General features: G+C 34.5%; 1 long non-coding RNA gene across 1 annotated transcript in view; it reads right to left on the bottom strand.

Moving 5' to 3' along the window:
• Positions 1–7,478: 7,478 nt before the first annotated feature.
• The window catches only part of LOC109611775 (uncharacterized), a 52,913-nt gene continuing 37,147 nt past the window's right edge, over positions 7,479–23,244 (bottom strand). The window contains exon 2 of the long non-coding RNA XR_002194097.2: positions 7,479–7,751. This is a non-coding gene — a long non-coding RNA (uncharacterized LOC109611775). The remainder of the gene's footprint in view (positions 7,752–23,244) is intronic.

Below are 23,244 nucleotides of genomic sequence, written 5' to 3'. Positions count from 1 at the left end.
GAGACAAACGCAGAAGTACATGGGTTATCTTTCTGTGTAAAATTAGCTTCTGTACTTCATTACTTCAAAAATTAAAGTTCTACTCAACTAATCCAAAGTACCCGAGGAAAAATAAAATAGATTATATAGTGTAAACGCTACAATAGCTTTTTGTGCAATTTCTAAAAAAAAAACAAATCTAAAAATTTACCATATATCGGTACTACTGAAACTTTCTCCAGAAACTAAAAAAAAGGCAATTCCACTCTTTGGATATTTAGATTATTTTTCTGGATTTACCTACAGAGAGGATTAAGTAAATCCAGTACAATGTAAACGTACTATTAGCTTTAATATGTTTACTCTAGAAACCGATAAATTGGATTTAGATGAGGAATTCTGAATCACCGTGCTGCTTAGAAATTTAAACTGAAACTATGTATGCTTTATATTATGGAATATATTGGCGAATACTTCTAAATGTTACAAACGTAATTACAATGTTATATGTCCTCTATTTTATGATGGTGGTTTCTAAAAAATTGGCAATGCCTAAATTTGTCAATGAAATTAATTGGGCATCTTAATGATGGCAATGATCTTTCTATACCCTCCACCATAAAGTGTTAGTGTATTTAGGTTGTTATTTCATTTGAAACGCATTAAAATATTTGTCGGGGATGCTACAAAGTAAATATAAATAGCTCTAATTTAATATTTCGAAAACCTATTTGGCAGTTTAGCACCTAGCAAATAATATTTAATAAAGGTTTTGCCCCCATGTAACAGATGTTCCAAAGATAGCCGATAGTGGAGGATATAAAAAATTCGGTCCAGCCGAACTCAAGGTTTTTGTTTATTTCTTATGTCTACATTGGATGCATAGGTATAAGCAAATATATATACAAACATATATATATATATATACATGCGTATAATAACATAAGGTCTGTCTGGTTACCCAAAAATTTGTAACAATTGTTGCAATTTGTTACTGGAAGTCGTTTTCTACACCAAAAGATCTGTAAAAGACAGGGACTAGAGAGAAAATTTTTTTATTACTTAGAGTTTGTAAATTCTTGTCGTACAAAATTCTTCTGGCAATCATTTGTAAATCTCTTTTTCCATTTGAGTATCCGGAGATTTGTCATTGGGCGAATAATTTGTTTTGTATTTTGGAGAACAAATTTTCAAAATCGGATAGGTAGGTCTACGTTTTGGTATAGCCTCCATATAACGGTACCTCCCGATATTCGGTATTTTGGTGATTTTTGCGGCAATATTCATCGGAATTGTTTCAAATTTGGTATCTGAAGTTTGAAATGAATACTACAGCCTATGACAGAAAATGTTCTGTGCAGGTCCACGTCTCCGTATAGCCCCATATAAGGGTACATCCCGATATTCGATATTTTGAGGATTTTAGCTCCATTATTCACCGTTTTTTTTTTGTTAAGTTTCGCATTTGAATATTGTAATTGCGTATGACAAAAGTTACCTATGCAGATCCATGTCGTCGTATAGACCCTACTGTAACAGCTACATTCGGTATTTTTAAAATTTTAACAGAATTTTTAACGGATTTTATTGTTTTTGAGAATTGCCAAATTTGTTCCAAATGGTGGACGGTATTCAAAGTTCTGCCCGGCCGAACTTACAGCTTTTTTACTTGTTTATTTTAAAACAAAAAAAATTGTGTGTTTTGTTTCTTTTTATAGAGGACTTTTTTTGTTCTAACAACTCAGCTGATTCTTTGCAAATTTTTTCAGGAGTTCCGTGTTTTTACTTCTCACAGTTTTGTTGCAATAAATCATTACCCAATTTAACACCAATAATAGACTAGTCACAGTAAACATATCATGTTTTCCATATTCAAATTTTTTGTGATTTGTCAATTATCAGCGATAACCAGGATAAAGATTTCTACTAGAACGCACTTTTAATTTGCGGTGCAATTCCTTCAGGAAAAGACATAAATATTCACAATTTCACCTACACAAAGAATCACATTAGTAGAAACATTTGCATTACAATTTCAAAGTAATGTACCGTTCTGTGTGTTCTCTGCAAATAATCGTAATTTACAATTTAATTTCAAATCAACAACGCAATATTTTTTATTTGGCTCGCGCATCAAAAAAGAGTCTTGTCGTCGTCTGAATTTTGGGAGCAGACACAGCACCCAAACAACTTTTCTTTGTTACATCAGAGCGTACAAATCTCAAAACAAAAATTAATATAGACAGCATAAAACGTCGACTAAATATAAAATTAAAACATTCGATGTGAAATACGCTTGGCTAATTTTAAAAATCAAAAAACAAAAAAAGAAAAAAAAAAACGAAAACGGTTTTTTGTTTGTCAACCAATGCCAAGGACTAGCTAGCTGTATGGCGTGCGCACAGTAGATTCGTTAGTGACGAAATTTTCAAAAGATTTGAGTGATATAGTATTTTAGTGTGTGTGTGTGTGTGTGGAAAATGTATGTTGCAATACTTTTTTCAATATTATTTTTTAAGGAGACTCTTCTATAAATGTAAATACATTTACTATGCATATAGAGGGAATCTCGGACAAAAAAAAAAACGAAAATGTATATTTTTAGCATATTTGGCTTTTTTTTATATAAATTGTAGATTTTACACCGAAAAAACTTTACGCTAGCTTTATTACGAATGAAACCAATTTAATGGTGACAGACTTTCAATAAGTAGGGTAAGTGTACCAGAAGTCGGCACTTTTAGAATTTTCAATGTTTCAATCTTTCAACATTCTGAGTGAAATCTTTCAATTGCAGAAAAATAAAGTTGTTCAGATTCCAAATTTTGTTTACTTTTCGCAATAATAAACAACAATTGGCAAAATTTGCAATTTTACTGAAATAGTAGTTTTTTGCCAGTAGTCGGCACCATTTCCAATGCTCGGCATGTCTATTTGCCAGTAGTCGGCATATAGTATTTCAGTAAAAAAAAGTATTATTTTGTATTTTTTTATTTCTAATAATATAAAACAAGGCTATATTACTAATTCACAGTTCAATTAATTAATTTCGTTTTTAAATAGTGTTTTATTTAATTATCATTCTAAACCAAATATAGGTAACGTATGGATTTTCAATTAAAATAAAAATGAGATTAAATAAAAAAGAAAAAAGTACCTTTCTTATATTTGGAATTTGTGAATTGATCTAATAGCTGATTTAAAAAACCTACTTAATTTAGAAAAGTTGGTCAAAAAGCACAAATAAAAACAACTGCCGACATAAAAATATTTTTTTATTTGTGTAGTTCTTTGATAATTTTTTAATAGTTGTCTCAAGTTTTGGTGAAATTATATTTTTCTAGTAATCGTCACCCCCTGCCGACTACTGGCAAATCTATTTTTTCTGTTCCCAATGTCGGCATTAAATAATATAACAAAAAAATGCTTTATTTGTAAATTTTTTAAGTTATAAAATGATCTTTAGACTGTTATTTACTTTAATAATAAGATATATCTGATTCCAAAAGTATTAAATTCAATTTACTTAAATCGATTATTAAGTTGACACCACCACTAATTTTTTCTTTAGAAACAAGCACTATCGCATGCGTTGGAAGACACTAACTGACAAAAACCGTTTTTCTCTCGTAATAAATGATCGGAGCTCATTGTCTTTTTAAAGAAAGAGAGCAGAGAACACTGTTGACGTTTTTTTGCAATTAATGAAATTCTATTCTTATTAATGGTCAACTCTATTCATATTTATTTAAGTTTAAATTTCAAAACTGCCGACTACTGGGACATGCCGACCTTAGGCGCTCTTACCCTATAAGATAGAGATTTGAACATATTCTTTGTCGCAACGACAATAATATAACAAAATTTGTATAAGTCTGTACGTAACTTAAAAGAAATACAAAAAAAATGTTTTAAGAAGATACCCAGAAGAAATCCAAGGGACTTTTAGTCAGGGATAAAGCAAAGACAAAGAAGTTAATATATCTTATACTACTGAGTCAACATATATAGGCCAGTTCTTATATATTTTCTTTAGTTATCCCTTACTTAAGGAAAAGTTAAGGATAAAGTTAACATTATCAGGTTCTCATTATTACACCTTTCCTTTCATATATATTCATTTTCAGACAAGCTCTTTGGAAAAGTAACTGGTAGTCACAAAACGAATCTGTATTTAATTTTGTGAAATAAATTTATAATTGAGTTCTTCAATATGAAATAAACGACTTGCAATATCCATTTTGTTTGTTTGAATAGGGTAAGTGTACCAGTAGTCGTCACTTTTAGGATTTTCGCGTTTTTAATCCTCACCATTCTGAGTGGAACTTTTCAATTATTACAAAGTTAATTTATTCAGATTCGAAATTTTGTACAGTTTTTGCAATAATAAATAAAGTTTTAATAACTTTTTATTAAATTCCATAAATTTGTAGTTTTATTAAAACAATGCTTTTTTCCAGTAGTCGGCACCACTTGCTAATTGTCGGTATGGCATGTTCCAACAGTCGGCATATAATTTCTTTGTAAGAATAATTAATAATAATAATAAATTAATTCATTAAAATATAATATTTTTGTTTAGTTAAACTGATTCGACGGCTTTATTGTACTTTCCTTAAGAATATGGATTGTTGAGGACCTTCACAGACAAAAATTTAAGTTTTATTAGAATAAATCATATTTTCTTTATAACATATTTTTAATTGCTCCCCAGATTTTTATGCAATGAAAACAACGCTTTATAACAGACCTCCGAAAAACTCGATTGAATTCGAGTCAAGAGTGGAACTGGGCCGCATTAGAGCGGAAGCACTCCTGAGAGTGGAAGAAATTGAGCATTCTTTAATTCTCGATTTCGCTCGTTGTTGTGTTTGTATGTATGTGTGTTTTCTCAACCAAAAGTTACAAACGAAACAAAACCAATCACGTTGAAGAGCATTGTCGCCAATGTGTCATTTGTATACCCTCAGCCATATGGCTGCAGAGGGTATATATCATTTGATACGGCCAAAACGTGCCTCATCGAAATAACGGTTTTAGAGCCTAGGTCTCTTTGAACCAAATCCGTTTCAGAACATTTGGAGTCGATCTAGCGATGTCCGTCCGTATGTCCGTCTGTCTGGCTGGTGTGCACGAAATCTTTCGAAGGGAGTATCCGATTTGATCCATACTTGGAACAACGTAATATTATCGTTAAACTTAGATCGTGTTCGGAGATGGGCAATATCGGTCCACTCCTTCTGGTACCTCCCCCACAAAATGTCAATATTTTCAAACAAAATATAAGAGGAAGGATAATCCGATTTTGATTCAAATTTGCATATTCTAATATTTGTATCAATGCTAGGTCAGGAAAATGGACAATATCAGTCCACTTCATCAAGTACATCCCCCACAAACGGTCAAAGTTGTAAATAATTACAACTCTTATAAAACGTTATGTAAGAGTCCAATTGCCTTCAAAATTCACACATCCCAATATTTTTATTAACCCAAGATCTGGGGTTAAGATGGTATATATCGGTTCACTCCTTCTGATACCTTCCCCCACAAAAGGTCGAAATTTTCAAAAAATATTTTTTGCACAGAAAGAGAAACGATAATCCGATTTTGCTCCAACCTTGTACCAAAATGGATAATATTGGTCCACTCCATCAAGTACCTCCCCCACAAACGGTCAAAAATGTGATGTAAAAGTCCCAAAGCGAATAAACGTGGACCCGAACCGACACCACTACTTAATTCGGATTCTTCGATTAACACTTTCGTGTTGTATTGCAGAAGTTCAGATTCTAGTCAGTCCATTTTGGGAAGTTAGTTGAAACGGCTGATCGAAGCTAATTATAGTGATGCCGAAGTTAGAGGTTACGAAAATGAACACATCATTGGCTTGCTTTTTATTGCGTTCTATTATATATCTCGTTTCAGACATCGATATGACTTCGATACATTTTTCTATGTGATTCGAAATTGTCGGATTTATGTTGCAAGATTTGGATGAATGTTCTGATTTGATGAATTGGAAATGTCACTTTTCTATTGACCATTTTTATACCCTCAGCCATATGGCTATGGTAGATATCATTTTACACGACCAAAACGTGCATCATCAAAATAACGGTCTTAGACCCTTTGGATCAAATCCGTTTTAAGACATTTGGAGTCGATCCAGAAGTGCCCGTCTGTCCGTCCGTCGGTCTGACTGGCTGGTACGCACGTTAACGCTCGAAGGGAGTATCTGATTTGATCCAAACTTGGTGCATACTAATATTTTTATCTAACTTAGATCGATGGGCGAGACATCGCCCATCTCGATGTCGGTCCACTCCTGCTGGTACCTAACCCACAAAACTTCATAAATTTTATTGAACACAATTTAATATTTTTATCAGTGCTAGGACAGGTGCGAAAACTTCAAAATGCGAAATAAACCAGCGATTATCTTAAAATTTCACACATCCCAATATTTTTATCAAAACAAAATCATGCGTGTATATGGAATATATGTGGGACCGCTTATTTCGATACCTCCTCCATAACGGACCAACATTTTGAAGAACCATGTCGCTCATAAAAAGCGATAAAGCTTCCGATCACTTTCAAACTTGGCACATATTTCTTCTAACACAATATCTGCTGTGAAGATGGAGTATATCGGATCATTCTTTTTGGTATTTTCCCCAAAAACGGTGAAATTTTTTAATAATTATAACTCTTATAAAATGCGAAATAAGCATTCGATTCTCATCAATTCTCACACATCTCAATATTTTTACTAACACAAGATTTGGCGTGAAGATGGTATATATTGGTCCACTACTTTTGATACCTCCCCCACAAAGGGTCGCAAGTTTCAATATCTATATTTATCATAACATGGTGATTGTGATTCTTGATTTTTATCTCAATATGAGATTTGATCAGAACTCCATCTGGTTCCTTATTTACAAACAGCTGAAATTTTGATTAACAACTATTCGCATAAAATTATTTGCAATTTTAATAATCTAAAATGTTAGATTTTCATTAAATTTTGCATCCAATATTTTTATGAGTATTAGACGAAGTGGTCGACCGATGTAGACTATATATGGAACCGATTTAGACTACATCTGGAACTTCGATCTGGACCAATTTAGGCTATATCAGGAAACTCACGCATATGTCAACATTTTCCAAAAATTACAACATATCACACATAGAGTGAAGGAAATAGTCGATATAGTTAAAATCTGGCACATTGTAATATTTATAACTGACTTAGGTCAGATACGAAATGAAAAATATTGGTCCACTCCTTCAGTACCATCCGGGGTCAACAGTTAAATAATCATAACACAAGTCAAAATTGATTTTGATAAACGGACATTAGCTGAAGGTATTCATCTGTAGGCAAAACTGATTGATATTTTCTAACTTGTTCTCTCTCTCTCTCTCTAATTTACGAATTGGAAGATAACTAAAAAATTCTTCGCCTTTAACTCAACACAATGTTTCGGTTATTTTGACATAACATTTGCCTTTATTGATTCCCTTATACATACATGCATACATACATACGTACTTACAAACTTACGTAGCCAAACATATCTCAATCACGTTTTTCAAACAAATTCTATTTATGCTTCTTCTTAAAGTCCAAACTTCAAAACTATCAGACATTGTATTTTTCCATTGGCGCCAGGGAATCTTTTGCTCTGCTTTCATTTTTAATATATACATACATATGTATGAGTATTCAACCCCTTGATGTTGAAAATCGTATCACTCACCTGAAATGTGATTTCAGATTATTAAAATCATACCAATCATTCCCCTGTGTTCATTTAAACATATCATTTTTGCTTCGGACAATCTAAATATAGTTGTGCAAAAAAAGAGAGAAAAAATAACTTGTCATATTGTTTATGGCTAAACAAAGTTGTTTGCCATATTTTCTTTGCTATAAAAAAAACAACAACTTTTCAACCAAATATTCAAAACAATGTCTGGAAGATTGTCCAAATAATCTCGATGAACACACTTATCACACATGATTCCATAAGATTCGTCGTCGGAATAGTATCCCACACATTGATCACGCACCGATCAGGTGAACTAGGTCAGTTATGTTTGCAAATATATGCGGGGGATCTAAAAAAAGTAGCCATAAATTGTTCCGACCAAATTATCGTGAATGTTTAGAAAGATCAAATGCTACGCTACGTCAAAATTCTGTATAATCATAGGGTGTAGCATAAATAGACTGTGTGTAGTACGAGTATGTATATGGATGAACATTAGAGTATGGCGAGAGTTGAACGAAATGGGAACAGTAGAGTTATAAAAAGTAGAAGGCACATATATAGAAAAACAAATGTGACGTATGTATGGGTTATTAATTCAAGATTTATCACATGATAATATTTTCGTTGAAAAACAAAATATAAATAGTTTTTTTTTTTTTTTGGCCATTTGTACTCGATTTCTACAAATTGGAAAAATGCAATGAGAAGACATGTCGTGTAAAACTGCTTTTTCCATGAGGCTACAATATCCTTCTTAGCACATCATTGATGCATAACGAAGACTTAATCCGTAGAAATGAGACCACAGCAAAATGATTCAGATTCTTTCCGTTTGCCACCTAAAAGCGTAAACTTGGCTATTATTCTAGGGAGGGAATATTAACTATGTCATTCCGTTTGTAGCTCCTTGAAATACTCATGTTAAACCCTACAATACGTTTTACGTTTTTATATAGATCCCATATAACACTTCTGTATTCCTATGACCCTATCCACAGGTTTCGGGAGAATCGTTTAAAATTCTGTATGTAGAGTTTGTAATGGGTTATGTCTCCTGTGGTAGAAAACATCTGGAATACACCCGTTATTTCTTATATCACTCATAAGGCGATAACTCCGAATATATATTTTGGTGGTTTTTGTTCCATTTTTATACCCACCACCTTGAAATGGAGTGTATATTACTTTGTCATTCCGTTTGTAACATCCGTAAATACTTGTAAAGTATAAATCTTCAGCATCAAATTCTAAGTCGATTTAACAATGTCAGTCAGTCTGTCTGTTTAAAGCACGATATAGCCCACGTTATTGAATTTGTTGAAAATGAGATATACACGGGTTGCCCATATTCGACGGACCCATATGGCAGCGCCATAACTTTTAACAGAGATGTCACATCGCTGAATGACATACCGCGTTTGAAGCGTCAGTCCAAGCAGATTTTTACCATGAACCAATACACGCCACGTGAGTGCTCTGAAATAGTTGAAATTTACATTCAACAGAAGAAGTCAATTGTGAAAACTCAACGTGCTTTTAAAACATTAAAAAATGTGAGAAGTGCGCCTTCTAAGAACACCATTAAGCGTTTATACGAAAAATTTTCGACTGGTGAGGCTCTTTCTAATCCGAAGAGGCCATATAAAAGTCGACCAAGGCGATCGGCCGAGAATATCGCTGCCGTACGAGCCAGTGTTGAGAGGTCCCCAAGAACATCCCAAAAACGTCGTTCTCAGCAGTTGGGCATGGCTCGGTCCACTTTACAACGGATTATTCGCATTGATTTGCATTTGTTCCCGTACAAAATTCAATTGACGCAAAGAATGTCGCCTGCGGACAAGCCTCGTCGATTGGAATGGGCCCAAAAAAAAACATGGGTCCGTCGAATATGGGCAACCCTGTATCAGTCCACGTTTTGGTGTAGCCGCCGTATAACGGTACCTCCCGAGATTCGGTATTTTAATGATATTCGCTACATTTTTTTTACGGATTTGTTTAAAAATTGGTATTTGTAGGTTATAATGGGTTCAGCTCCGGTAGTGAAACATTGTATGTATCGGTCAGCCATATAACGGTACCTCCCGATATTCGGTATTTTGATGATTTTTGCCACATTTTTCCACGGATTTGTATGTAGGTCATAATGGGTTCTAGTTCGTGTGGCGAAACATCAAACAACAAAGTCAAACGCCATCATTTTTACATTGTTTTTTAAATTTTATTGAATCAAAGCAAAAAATCTCGGAAATAGCATCAAATTTTAGAATAAGTTTAGATTTGTTCGAATTGGTCACCTTTGGCACCTTCAAACGTCCAATGACCGTCACACGCTGCCCGAATGTCGTTCTACGGTATATTCCCGGAAAGCGCTGGCTTGAGGTGATCGACACTTTGGTATTTTTTAGTGCCAACCTTACTTTACAAAATACTCTAGACACAATAGTCCAACGGATTGGTATTTGGAGATTTTGGTGGCCATTGTGTGCTGGAAATGAAACGTGCTCATTTTGTAATCATTCTTGGGTGGAGCGTGCTGAGTGCGATGGTGCTGAGTCCTGTTGGAATGTCCAAAATGTTTTTCGTGCCAAAGGCTTTAATACACCCTCAAGAATATTTCGCAATAATATTCGGCATACATTCTGATGCCACGGTCGATTAATACGAGCGGAGAGCGACCATCGGCTGTTATGGCGACCCACACCATCACCATGGCCGGCGCTTGAGTTCTGGTGGCCAACCGAAGGTGTACATTTTCAGCTGACCTCTTTGGCAAGTAAACACGATCATTTTGTTTGTTTACAAACTGCTGGACAACGAATGTTTTCTCATCGGAGAAAACCAAATTTGGCAGTTCAGCACCTTCGGCCAAACAATGCAACTCTTTTGAGTATATTGCTTTTTGTTGCGGTGTAAGTTCTTGCACTTTTTAGAATTTCAATGGCTTTACCCTGAGCTCATTTTTCAATATTTGCCGAATGGAATATTGCGATAAGTTCAGCTCACGAACCATTTTCCGCCACGTGGCTTTCGTTGTACTCGCTTCTTTACATTTCGAACCATTTCTGCTGATGTTGCTGTTTTCTTGCGTTTTGAGGTCAGGCTACGCTACCAGTATCACGGTAATGAGCGATGGTACGAGACATAAAAGATTTATTCACATTTAAATGCTGGAGTGCCACTTGTGGTTTTTTAGACAAATATGAAGAAATTACACTATCACGCTTGAATACCGTCACGAATAACTTTTTTTCTGGAAAATTAAAAAATGCTTTTGAACCCTTGTAAACAATATGATGAACTGTCACTGGAATAATTTTAACAGCTGTCGGCGAGTGGCTTTGAAATGACAGTAGTCTGAAGTTTGTTGCAGTTTTTTTCATATCACCCTGTATATCCTTAATCCGATTTCGAGTTTACTGTGCAAATAATGGCTAAAATCTGTCCAAATGGAGTGAATTTCGGAAGATATGTTTCTATTTGGTCGAACTTGGCTGCGATATATATTTTTTTATAATCCTACTCGAAGTGATATGTATCCGTCAAATTTAGTGAAAATCGATTCAGAATTGGAAATGTCTCCCATACATTAGTTCCCTCTGAAACCAAATTATAACTGCTCTAACGCCAAATGTTGGTAGGTGGTATACATTATATATAAATTATTTTGTTACCGAAGCTCTACTAAATAGGTATAGTGTAGTTGGGTATCATATAGTCGTCCACGTCCGACTTTTGACTTTTATTTACGGTTTTTATATACGAATATGTCTATTGATATAAATACGCTAAAAATGTATTGGACCACTTAATAGGTAAAGGTTAAATTGTATTTTTGCGATAAGCGTTGTTCTCGCGATATATTATTATTTCCTTTAATAGTGTATAAAAGTCGGGAATTTCAAACCGTAGACAATTTGACATTTTTTGTTGTCACCGGACTCATGTAATGCGTTCAATTATAAGGATGACCTTTTCAGTTTGAAAATTGCATGTTTATGAAATATTATGAAAAAATTCTATATCATATGTTAGCATGAGATTGCCTTATATAATTTTGTCCATAGCAACAGTACTGTCAACTTTTGCGTTAATTTTACCGATATTTGACGGTAATCCAAAAAATGAGGTAGATAATCCTACTACTGAAGTAGGTTCTTATAGTTTAAACGAGAACTCACAGATTAAGTACATATCAGACTGGTTAGAATTAGATTCACGCTCATTACTTTCTTTCCGTTAATTAGCAATAGCGAGAGAATCCAGTTCCAAGGTAGACTAATGCAGCACAATTTGTATTATCGTGGGCTTTTAAAACTCATGACAATTTAGTTGTTGTATTTTTATTGAAAAGAGCAAATTCTATTAATTTAACATTTACCTCTCAATTATTTTTATACCCTCCACCATACTATGGAGGGTGTATTAATTTTGTCATTCCGTTTGTAACTCCTCGAAATACTCATGTCAGACCCAACAAAGTATATATATTCTTGATCAGCGTAAAATTCTAAGACGATTTAGCCATGTCCGTCTGTCTGTCTGTGTGTCTGTCCGTCTGTCTGTCTGTCCGTCTGTCTGTCTGTCTGTTGTAATCACGCTATCTTTCGAACAAACTGAGATAGAAGGCTAAAATTTTGCACACATGTATACTTTGCCAGTAGGCAGGTTAAGTTCGTAAATGGGCCATGTAGGTCCAAGTTCTCATATAGCCCCTATATAACGGTACCTCCCGATATTCGGTATTTTGATGATTTTACCGACATTATTCACCGGAATTGTTTCAAATTTGGCATTTGAAGTTCGTAATAGATACTAAAACCTAAGACAGAAAATTATCTGTGCAGGTCCACGCCTTCGTGTAGCCCCCATATAACGGTACCCCCCGATATTCGGTATTTTGATGATTTTAGCGACATTGTTTACTGGAATCGTTTCAAATTTGGTATTTGATGTTCGTAACGGATATTACATCCTAAGTCAAACAAGTAAAAAAGCAGTAAGTTCGGCCGGGCCGAACTTTTAATACCCTCCACCATTTGGTACAAATTTGGCAATTCCCAAAAAAAAAAAAAATAAATAAATAAATAAAATCCGTTAAAAATTCTGCTAAAATTTTAAAAATACCGAATGCTTATTCGACGAATTGGACCTGCATAGGCAACTTTTGTCATAAGTTATTACAATATTTAAATGCGAAACTTGAAAAAAATCAGTTTATAATGTAGCTAAAATCATCAAAATACCGAATATGTGGGGTACCGTTATATGGGGGCTATACGAAGACGTGGACCTGCACAGACAATTTTCTGGCATGGGCTGAAGTATCCAATACGAACTTCACATGCGAAATTTGAAACAATCCCGGTAAATAATGTCGCTAAAATCATCAAAATACCGAATATCGGGGGGTACGGTATATGGGGGCTATACGAAGACGTGGACCTACATGGCCCATTTTCTGTTTTATGCTGCAGTATCTATTACGAACTTCAAATACCAAATTTGGAACGATTCCGTTTAATAATGTCGCTAAAATCATCAAAATACCGAATATCGTGGGGTATTGTTATATGGGGGCTATATGAAGACGTGGACCTACATGGCTCATTTTTTGACTTAGGATGTAATATCCGTTACGAACATCAAATACCAAATTTGAAACGATTCCGGTAAACAATGTCGTAGGTCCACGTCTTCGTATAGCCCCCATATACCGTACCCCCGATATTCGGTATTTTGATGATTTTAGCGACATTATTTACCGGGATTATTTCAAATTTCGCATGTGAAGTTCGTATTGGATACTTCAGCCCATGCCAGAAAATTGTCTGTGCAGGTCCACGTCTTCGTATAGCCCCCATATAACGGTACCCCACATATTCGGTATTTTGATGATTTTAGCTACATTATAAACTGATTTTTCTTCAAGTTTCGCATTTAAATATTGTAATAACTTATGACAAAAGTTGCCTATGCAGGTCCACGTCGTCGTATAAGCATTCGGTATTTTTAAAATTTTAGCAGAATTTTTAACGGATTTTATTTATTTATTTTTTTTTTGGGAATTGCCAAATTTGTACCAAATGGTGGAGGGTATTAAAAGTTCGGCCCGGCCGAACTTACTGCTTTTTTACTTGTTTCGACTCACTTCTTCTTCTTTATACTTCTTCTTCTTATTCTTAATAATTTGTTATAAACTGTTAACATTTACTGTCTTCACAGTGAGGAAGACTATCGGGCATGGTAGAAGAATATAGGTAGACGCATCGACACAGCTGCTGGGACAATGAACTGTCAAACCAATTTTGGAATTGAAAATGTTGAATGAAAAATTATTTAAATTTGTAAAAATTGTTGAAAAATGCGAATTATAATAACCACCGAATGACGTCGTATAAGAAAAAATATAAAAATCTACTTATATTTGAAAAAACAATTAAATTTTTTTTGACATATCAACGCTCCCTAGCGTTGATGCATCTACCTGTAATCTTCTGCCATGCTATCGGGCCAATATGCAATTGGTAACAAAATAAAACTCTGAGTAAACGACAAGTTAGGGTGTAAGTACATAAGAAGGTTGAAATCATTGATAGGAATATTTTATTACATTTCATAAAGGGATTACAGGGCCGCACTAAAATCCTGCCGTCGTTTTTCATTATAATTTGACATTAATATGCCTAGCGATGACTTCAAGCTTTTTATGTACTTGCACCATTAGATTCGATTTCATGACTACCCCAAAAAAAGGTTGCCCAGAACGAAACATCTCACTTACAACAATGCAAACCCAATTTTGTTTTAAAAAATGTTCCGTTAAGTTTGCATTTGTGTTACTTCTGTTTTAATTTCAGCAAAATAAGTTATTTTCTGCTTCCAATAATTATTGGTACATTCGACTGGTGCATGATAAACATGTTATTTTAGCCCACTTCTTTGATATTTTTAAATCGAACTTCTTTAAACGCCACTTGTCCTAATTTGAATTTCAAATTAGGACAACCTAATGTATGCACTTAAAATTAAGTTATTTCTGACAGTTCTCTTTTACAGTTGTGTGAGATTAAATATTAGCAGCGAGTATCTCACTTTTGTAGATGTAGTAAGTTTTCGTCATATTAAGTTTATTAGTCATTGTTTACACAAATTATTTTATGACCGAACATTGAGAGATGTCTAGACAAATACACATGCAAGAACTTATGGGTTTAACAAGCTAGATCGCCTCAATTTTATCAAAAAAAAAAAAAAAAAAAAAAAAAAAAAAAACTAATCGATAACATTATCACAGCTGCTGTTTTGTTTTTCTTAAAAGTCTGGTGTCATAAATTCCCCCCAAAAGAGTTTGTCAAAACTTATCTCCGCCGGTATTGCCGATTAGATTGAGACCTCAATCGTTGCACCATTAAAAAACACGAATGTTCCTTGACATTCTGACTGCCGAAAAAATCATGTCTGTCGGTGGATTTTTTTTCATAACATACGCCCAGAATTTGCTTTTGAGAGGCAGATAAGTTATTTAAAATTAAAAATGCTTTTCATTGGCTGTGCCGAACTTTCTATACCTAACAAAATAAGGGCATAATGATTCCAATATAGCGAAACTTCTGATTGTCTTTAGAAGCGTTGGACAGTTTAATGAACTGACTATTGGTGATCAACTTTTCCTTGGTTAAGAAAAGTGTGATGTTCAGGATTTTGAGACCGGTTGCCTCGGTTTAAATCTGCAGGTTCCTTCTAGATTATTACAAAGAGAGTTACACTACTCTCTGAAAAAATTGCTGGACAATTCCTGGCGCTGGGATAAAATCATGATAGCGGTCAGCGAATATTACTCTTTGAACAACATTACTCTTTTTAATTGTTACAAATTCTATCCAGGTTAACCCTGGTAATTGATCATTTGCACTAAATTTTATGTATTTTTTCTATAGGCAAATTTATTATTATTTGTCAAATATCAGGGTAGATATATCCTATGTTAACGAACTTTTAAGCAATCATTCTTGCAGGCTGGCTTAAGTCATCGGCACGCTTCTTCGGAAATGAACAGAGGAGCATAGGACCAAAATCGAACTAAGTCAACCTAAAACTCTTTTGTTCATCTACGAAAAAGCCAGCTAAATATGCGCTTTATATATTTCCATCCTTATTCCATTTGTCGATGTCGCGATGATAAAAGTTACCCGCATCGCACTTTTTTCTGGATAAACTATCATTGTCAGGATTTATTGCTTAATCCGGATTTATTCAACTAGATTTATCATACAAAAATAGATATTCTCACGCAAATAATCTACATATTAACGGAAAGCATCCATTGTAGAATATAGGTAGATGCATCAACGCTTGGGAAAATTTATATGTCAATATTTTTAAAATGTATTTTTAAAAATAAGTATATTTTATAAGTTTTCTTTTGCGGTACCAAAAGGAGGATGTTATCTTTACAAATTTGAATAAATGAAATAGTTCATTCAAAGTTGGTTTGAAAATTCATTATGCCAGCAACTGTATCGATGCGAATACCTGATTTTTCTACCATGAAAAGCATCACTACTGCCGTACACTCCAAGGTCGCAAATATTTTAGCAAAGGCGTTCTTCACATTTTGCTAACACACTTGTTATACCCTCCACCATACTATGGAGGGTATATTAACTTTGTCATTCCGTTTGTAACTCCTCGAAATACTCATGTCAGACCCAATAAAGTATATATATTCTTGATCAGCGTAAAATTCTAAGTCGATTTAGCGATGTCCGCCTGTCTGTCTGTTGTAATCACGCTATCTTTCGAATGAATTGAGATAGATGGCTAAAATTTTCAACACATGTTTATTTTTCCAGTAGGCAGGTTAAGTTCGTAAATAGGCCATGTAGGTCCCCTTTTTCATATAGCCCCCGTATAACGGTACCTCCCAATATTCGATATTTTGATGATTTTAGCGTCATTATTCACCGGAGTAGTTTCAAGTTACGTATCCAGAGTTCGAACTACAGTCTGTGACAGAAAATTGTCTATGCAGGTCCAGTTCTTCGTATAGGCGCCATATATCAGTACCTCCCTATATTCGGTATTTTGACGATTTTAGGTACAAACTCACCGGATTGTGTGAGATGTCGTATTTGAATTTCGTAATGGAAGCTGCAGCCTGTAACAGAAAATTGTCTATGCAGGTCCAGGTCTTTGCTTACCTCAGATATGACGGTACCACCTTATACAATGTTTTTTGATTTTAGCTACATTATTCACCGTTTATTTTAAGTTTCGAATATGAATATGGTAATGGCTTATGACAAACAAAGCCTATGTAGGTCCACGTCGTAAAGTACCCAAGATAAAAGCTATATTCGGCATTTTTAAGATTTTAACAGAATTTTTAATGGATTTTATTTTTTGAAAATTTCGAAATTTGTTCCAAATGGTAACAAAATGTATTACCTATTTGCACAATTAACTTGAAATCGGATAAAGATATATATGGGAGCTATATCCAAATCGTAACCGATCTCGATAAAATTTGGCAAAGATATTTCTGAGCTGTATTTGATATATTTCCCTGAAAATCGTCGTTACGGAGTGCATATTACAGCTGTGGGTAGCAAATATAACAAATCGGATGAATAATATATATGGAAGCTATAGCTATATCTGAACCGATCTTCACCAAATTTGACATACTAGCTTCTAGACTCAATTCGGTCGTAAGTGCCAAATTCCATCCCATTTGGACAAATATTAGTTTGGTGCACAATAAAAGGTAAATCGGACGAAGTTATATCTGGGAGCTATATCCAAATCTGAACCGATCTCGATAAAATTTAACAAAGGTATTTCTGAGCTGCATTTGATATATTTCCCCAAATATTGTTGTTACAGAGTGCATATTACGGCTGCGGAGGACAAAAATAACAAATCGGATGAACAATATATATGGGAGCTATATCTGAAGCGATTTCGATAAAATTTGGCATACTTATTTTCAGGCCTAAACTGGTTGTATGTGCAAAATTCCATACCATTCGGCCTGATATTGCACGTTTGGTGCACAATAAAAGGAAAATCGGACGAAGATATATATGGGAGCTATATCTAAATTTTGACCGATTATCTCCAATTTCAATAGGGTTCCTTGGGCCAAACAAATGATTTGTGCAAAATTTCATCTGGATAGGACAATAAATGCGAACTGTACCTTGTTTACAAAAATACATGGACAGACGGACGGACGGACGGACATGCATAAATCGACCCAGAATGTGATTCTATGCAGATCATCCAAAAGAACTATAGGTCTATCTCGTTTCCTTTTGCCTGTTACAAACAAATGCACAAAGACATAATACCCTGACCACCCTGTGGTGTAGGGTAAAAAAACCAGTAAAGAAAGTCTTAAAGTCGGGCGGGGCCGACTTAATGATACCCTACACCACTTTGCTAATTAAGTAGAGCTCCACATAACAATTAAAAGTTTTTATGGGAGAATTCAATAATACACGCTTTGTTTATAATTATAATTTAAAGTTCAAAGGACTAAATATGCCGAAGCATTTGTATCTTTTAAATTCGGAATTGTATTGCCCATTTGGTGCACAATTAATTTGAAATCGAATAAAGATATATATGGGAGCAATATACAAATCTGAACCGATCTCGATAAAATTTGGCAAATATATTTCTGAGCTGTATTTGATATATTTCCCCAAATATTGTTGTTGCAGAGTGCATATTACGGAGGCGTTGGACAAAAATAACAAATCGGATGAAAAATATATATGGGAGCTATAGCTATATCTGAACCGATTTCGCAAGTTTGCATACTTATCTTCAGGCCTAATTTGGTTGTATGTACAAAATTCCATATAATTTGGGCTGATATTACACGTTTGGTGCACAATAAAAGGCAAATCGGACGAAGATATATATGGGAGCTATATCTAAATTTTGACCGAATATCTCCAATTTCAATAGGGTTCGTCCTTGGGCTGAACAAAAGATCTTTGCAAAATTTCATCTGGATGCGGCTATAAATGCGACCTGTACTTTGTTCACAAAAATACATGGACAGACGGACGGACGGACATGCATAAATCGGCTCAGAATGTGATTCTATGCAGATCATCAAAAGGAACTATGGGCCTATCTCGTTTCCTTCTGCCTGTTACAAACAAATGCACAAAGACATAATACCCTGACCACCTTGTGGTGTAGGGTATAAAAATAAAAATGGAACCAATATCTGAAAATTTTCATTATGAAATTAATATTTAAAATTTTTAAACTTGTTCACTACAGACACAGCTGGTGAAAAACTTGCTGATCAAGCTTACGAGCATTTACTGAGACATTTTCCCAAGTAAGAACTTGCAAGACTTTCAATAACCGCATCATAACTAAAATTGCACTCCCCATTTGCTCTGGCTTATTAGAAATTTTTCATTTTATTTGACGTCTTTTTACTTTTTTAGTATCCATTTCTCTTAAGCCTTTCTGCTACACATATAGACTTGCCTCAAGAAAACTTGCTCAATATAAATAAGGACCCTATTTTCAACATATTTATTTATCATATCCACATTTGCTATTTTGCCAAACAGTAGTGTTATGCTTGTGTCACGTACACACCGAATACAATTTTGGTTTGTGATAAATGCGTTGATATTCCCAAAAAAAATTCGCTATTAGCAACAAGAAGTCTGTGTTGTCTGTTATGGTCTATTTATTATTCTATGTTGATATGTATATATGAATCAGGAATGCACTAGAAAAGCATTTCGTTTTTCAAGTTCAATGATCTTCAAAAATTGAATGTATAGTATATAATTATAGTGTTGTTGTTGCGCTATTTTTATGAAAAATTTTATTGTTCTTATTTAAAGATTATTGTCGTTTAATAACGGCATTTCAACTAGGTGGTCTGGTGGGTTTTTTTTCATGATTAAATTTTTTTTTTTTTTTTTTGCAGAGATCATAAGCTGATAAGAGAGTAAATAAATTATCATTAGTAGTGAAGGTATTGTGGCAGCATTTCAACGAACGGTGAGAAAACTGATTATTTCATCATTTCAGTAACAGTGGGTTTTATAAATAGATTTTTTAATAGGGTTTAATAATATATAAATATTATCAATCACTTTTATTGATAATAACTACAATAACTTTTTTAATATGTTCACATTTATGGCATAAGGTGAAGAACCATGTCGATCCAGATAATGAATGTCCTAAAAACTATAGCATTCTAAAGACTTATCACTGTTCTGAAGTACACACCTAAAAGTTGATAATGGAAACGTCAATGTTTTGTTCAAAAATTGTTTTGGCAATTAAGGATTTCAATAAAACATTTTATATGCATGCACGTGAATTTAATCAACTTAGTAGTATCAGGGAGTTGTGTCAAGAAACAAAGAAAATAAATGTTTTTCAAAAATATTACAGGGATCACCAAGCAGAAATGTGGATCGTCGGACACTTAATAGCCATGGATTTATATGAAGTTCAGATATATATTTACAGGGTGAGATGAAAAAACTGCAACCAACTTTAGCTGTTAAAATTATTCCAGTGACAGCTCATTATATTGTTTACAAGCGTACAAAAGCATTTTTGTGAGAATTTTACAGAAAAAGTTATTCGTGATGGAATTCAAGTGCGATAGTGTGATTTCTTTATATTTGGTTGGAAAACCACAAGTGGCTATCGTAAGAGCACTCCAGCATTTAAATGTGAATAAATCTTTTGTGTCTCGTGCCGTCCCTCGTTACCGTTATACTGGTAGCGTAGCCCGACGTCAAGGAAGTGGACGGAAGAAAACAGCAACATCAGCAGAAATAGTTCGAAAAGTAAACAAGCGACTTGATTGAAACCCGCCGAAAAATGGCTCGTGAGTTGAACTTTCACAATATTCCATTTCACAAATATTAAAAAATGAGATCGGGCCATTGAAATTCCAAAAAGTGCAAGAATTTACACCGCAACAGAAAGAAAATAGACTCAAAAGAGCTAAAGATTTGCTTCGCTCGGCCGAAAGTGGTGAACTGCCCAATTCGGTTTTCTCCGATGAGAAAACATTCGTTGTCCAGCAGCTTGTAAACAAACAAAATGATCGTGTTTACTTGCCAAAGAGGTCAGCTGAAAATGTGCACCTTCGGTTGGCCACCAGAACTCAAGCGCCGGCCATGATGTGGGCCGCATTAATAGCCGATAGTCGCTCTCCGCTCGTATTAATCGACCGTGGCATCAGAATAAATGCCGAATTTTATCGCGAAAATATTCTGGAGGGTATATTAAAGCAAACATTTTGGCCGCAGACATTGAACATTCCAACAGGACTCAGCACTATCGCACTCAGCACGCGCCACCCAAAAATGGTTACAAAATGAGGTCCCTCGCTTCATTTCCAACGCACAATGGCCACCAAAATCTCCGGATACCAATCCGTTGAACTATTGTGTCTGGAGTATTTTGGAAAGAAAGGTTGGCACTAAAAAATACCAAAGTGCCGATCACCTCGAGCAAGCGCTTCGTCGGGAATGGGCCAAAATATCGCAGAGCAACATTCGGGCAGCGTGTGACGGTTTCATTGGTCGTTTGAAGGCCATAATTCGTGCCAAATGTGACCAATTCGAACAAATCTAAACTTATTCTACAATTTGATGCAATTTCCGACATTTTTTGCTTTCATTCAATAAAATTAAAAAAAAATAAAAAATTATGGCGTCTGACTGTTGCAGTTTTTTTATCTTACCATGTATATCTATAGAATATCGTGGACCTATTGTCTATGCAGTTCCAGATCTTCGCATAGCCCCGATATGAGGGAACCTCCCTATATTCAGTATTTTGATGATTTTAGCTACATTATTCACCGGATTTTTTAAGTTTCGTATTTCAATATTGTAATAGCTTATGACACAGGTCCACGTCTTCGTATAGACCCCGAAATAGAGGCTACATTCGGTATTTTTAAGATTTTAACAGATTTTATTTTTTTGAAAATTTCCAAATTCGTCCCAAATAGTGGAGGGCCCGGTCGAACTTACTGCTTTTTTACTTGTTACAATTTCGTTCATATTCTATTATTTAATTTTCTATCTGAAAAATACTTTGTGATTCCAATTGAAAACATGGCTCGCAATCAACGATCAACTTTTGGTACTTTGTAAATATTTGCGGAATTTCACACAAAACGCGCAAAATAAATTGAGATAATGTATTTTATCTGACAATTTATGATATGTGTATCTAGATAAAACAAATAACCCGTGTTGATGCATATAAACATGGCAAACGCCTAAGTATAATCATGTTCTTAGATAAATATCTATCGAAAGTGAACTTTTGGTAAACACGTTCATGGCCGCAAACATGCAATATAATTTTATTTCAATAAATTTACATAAAATTCCGTTCATATTAAGAAAGCTAGTGTGTATGTACTTTACTATAAAGTGCACTAAACTTGCTCAATGAAAAATAAAAATAAAATACAATTTAAACGCATAAAACTATAAATTGCAAAAAAAGCAGGCATGTCGATTGATGGACGGACGGACAGAAGAGAGCATTGAATGACTGCCAACTAAAAATGCGGGCTAAATGTTTAGTTGCGGTTGCAATTGTCGTTGTAGTCGTCGCAGACGTCCCTGCCGTTATTCAGCTGCTAATGATTTTTTGGCGGTGCAACTATTTTCCTCCAAATGTGAGGTCCGCGTCGTCTAAACGAATTTAATTGTGGCGAATGCATTTTGAATTCTGATGGTGCGCCGTGACGGCTTTTCGCATTTATGCAGTTTCAGTTGTGTTGATGAATCACGACAGACAGATTTCACGGTTACGATGTTGACTTCCGCCCTGCAGTTTATGTTGTAATATCGTAAGCGCAGTGCTGTTTGGTGATAAACGAACCAACAAACATACACACTAATGTGGGGGGAAGGTAGGGTCTTTGTGTGTGTTTGTGTCGGATTTTGTGATACCCCAATAGAATAGTTTTTATTTTCAATTTCTTTTCAATTAAAAATAAAGTGCAATGAACGACCGACCCAATATCGAAATGCTGGTGTAAATGAAACGAACAGCTGTCTATGGCTTTTGTATGGTATTTGTATTGATTGAATGTAGCCAAAGCGGAAACGGAAGAAGGTGCAGGTATACATGATTTGTGTGTGTGTGACAGAAAGAGATTGTTGGAAAAAATTATTGGTTTTCTAAACTCAATTGGAGAAAGTTGTTTTTGGAAGTTTTAAAGATTATATTTTTAGCTTTAAGACTGAGTAACATATAGCGTTTCTCAGCAGTAAGATATAAACATATGATATGTTAACATGTGAATAGTACGTTTATTTCACAATGTATTTAGAAAACCTAGTCGGTTTAAATTTTCCATTCCATAGCATATACCTTAAATAAATCTTCATAACGAAGGTTAATCCGGAAAAAGCTCTAACGTAAACATGCCTTTACTATT

This window comes from Musca domestica, unplaced genomic scaffold (assembly GCF_030504385.1).
Source record: "Musca domestica strain aabys unplaced genomic scaffold, Musca_domestica.polishedcontigs.V.1.1 6, whole genome shotgun sequence".
Taxonomy (NCBI): domain Eukaryota; kingdom Metazoa; phylum Arthropoda; class Insecta; order Diptera; family Muscidae; genus Musca; species Musca domestica.
The sequence above is the reverse complement of the archived record's forward strand: the minus strand, read 5'-3'. Positions and strand labels throughout refer to the sequence as shown.